Here is a 2,596-nt window from a genome sequence, read left to right as displayed (position 1 = left end):
GTGTTGCTTGTGTGTTCTGTATTTGGATTCTCTGCATTCATAATTAAGTACATTGTATAGCAAGATCAGCTGTCTACAACCACAGAGCTATGGATTTGCAAAACATTTCTTTCAACTCATGGGATCAAACGAAAATCGTACACTACATCGTCAATGCGGACAATTTCAACATTGCAACTGTAAACTAAAAATAAAAAATTTGGGAAAATTTGGTTACAATAATTGTTGGCTGCCAAGAATATTTGAAAACATTGGAAATACAGGGGTAATGCTCAAGTAAGAACTGTTTATAAACTGAATATTAAGATCCAGCAGTGGCTTAATAAGGGAGGCAACAAATGCTGAGTCGAAGTTGAGGAGGATATGCACAGCATGAACCACTCCTCTGTTTTAGTGACTTCCCATGCAAGTTCTGTAGCCCAGTTTCTTATTAGATTCGTCTTATCGACCTTTTTAATTTGACCCAAAAAAAAAAAACCACCTTCAGCAAGTATAATTTCTGAAAAAAAATAGCCCTAATAAATAACCCTGACAGGCCAGAAGCCTCATGGAATCCACTAGTTCTATGAAGGATGAAGTGATAATCATTAGGTTGGAAGTCTTGGTAAACATAAAGAAGGGAATGCTTTCCTTTACAAAATATTAGTGTATTAAATCCACACTTGTAATGACTCGGTGTATTTACTAATTAGGAATTGGGGTAAGCAAGAACAAGAGTAATGAAGAATTTTTAGTAATGAACAACAGTCCCTGCCCATCAAACTAGCTACTAAAAGGAAATAAAACTAAACAGCAGATGCAACATGAGGTGGACAAGGCAAACCATCAGAAGTTAACACCCCAACAAGTGACAATGGTGGTCTGTCGACCCAACTTTATAGTTCCACAGCTCTGTTACCCATCGACGCCGCTGCATGAGCAGCACGATTTGCACTCCTAGGCACCCATGACCAAGTCACCTCTTCGAAGTTCGAAACCACAGCATGTATTTCGTCAATAAGAGGAAGGATAGCCCAGGAGTTGTTACCATGATTTCTAGAAATGCCATCTATTAACACCTTGCAATTTGTCTCCAAGATGACTTTCAGGCAACCCCTGTTTTTAGCAAGATGTAAAGCACAAAGAGCTGCTGCCGCTTCTGCACTAAGGGATGAATCACATAAAAGTGGGGAAGCCAGACGACCACACCATTCCCCAGAGGAATTACGAGACACAATGCCAAAGCTGCCCTTCATTGTGCCAGGAAGCCAAGAACCATCAAAGTTGAATTTTACGTAGTTTGGGCTTGGTTTAGACCAACGAGTTCTTTGGACATGATGGACAGGAGAGAGGTTCCCTCTAGCATCATTCTTGGAGACAACCGCTAAGTATTCAGAGCAAGCATCTCTAGCATGGGTGATCACAAGCCTCGGATCAGGGCTAGACCCATTGAAAACGTAATTACACCTTGCCTTCCAGATTTCCCAACATAAGAAGCTGAGAAACGATAATAGAAATTTGCCTTCAGTTCTTGAGGTGCCAGGGATCGAAATAATGCCTTCAAGCCATCTATCCAAAGTCGAGATCCTTCAGGGGTCAACTTCGTAGGAGAGGTCTGAGCCAAACCACACAAGTTGAGTCCCCGGGCAAAGAAAAAGAATGTGCTCCACCGATTCTTCGAAACCTTCACAAATTGGGCAGATGGGATCCGTTGCAATTTTTATTTTAAAAAGAGCAAATCTGGTTGAGATGGATCTAGATAGAGCTCTCCAAAGGAAAAGTTTTATTTTTGGGAGAGTCTCCACCTTCCATATGGTCTTCCAAACCCTTTCCGAGACAATATGAGAGGTGTGATTATGGCTTGCAATGTTGGTATTTTGTCTAGCATGAAAACGGTGGTACCCCGACTTGACAGTATACGAGCCACTTGAGTTCCATGGCCAAACAAGGCGATCCGGTCTGGAAGAGTGACCAATGGGGATGCATCCGATGCTCTGTAAAAAGTCATTGTTAATGAAGGTGGAGATACTATCCAGCTTCCAGGTGTGGTTCCGTTTGTCCATTAGTTCCTGTACCAATTGAGGGGCTTGATGAGGGATTGGCAACAAAGTTTGCACAGGTCCTGGCTCACAAGAAGGGATCCAGACGTCGTTCCATTTATTCATGTTTGCGCCAATAAAAATTTGGAAGCGTGCTTCTTTCATCATTGCAGTTATTCCCTCAAGAAGGCTGACCCATGCCCATGAAGGGCGAGAACCCTTTGTTGCATGAAGAAAATCAGTTGTAGGGAAATAACGCGCTTTCAAGATCTTAACCCAAGCAGCTTCAGGGTTCAAAATAATTCTCCAACTTTGCTTGGCAAGAAGAGCTAAATTAAAGTTGGACAAGTCACGAAACCCCAAACCTCCCACTTTCTTAGCCAAGCATAATTTTTTCCAGGATTTCCAATGAATTCCAGCATTCTCCTCATTATTACCCCACCAAAAAGAAGCCAAGGCACTGTTGATTTGATTACAGGTACCTTCAGGGAATCGAAAACAAGCCATAGGAAAAGCTGGCACAGCAGTTGTTACAGCTTTTAAAAGAACTTCTTCCCAGCAAGAGAGAGGGTATTGAG

Source organism: Prunus persica, chromosome G2 (genome assembly GCF_000346465.2).
Source record: "Prunus persica cultivar Lovell chromosome G2, Prunus_persica_NCBIv2, whole genome shotgun sequence".
NCBI classification, from domain to species: Eukaryota; Viridiplantae; Streptophyta; class Magnoliopsida; order Rosales; family Rosaceae; genus Prunus; species Prunus persica.
This window is presented reverse-complemented; position numbering follows the sequence as displayed.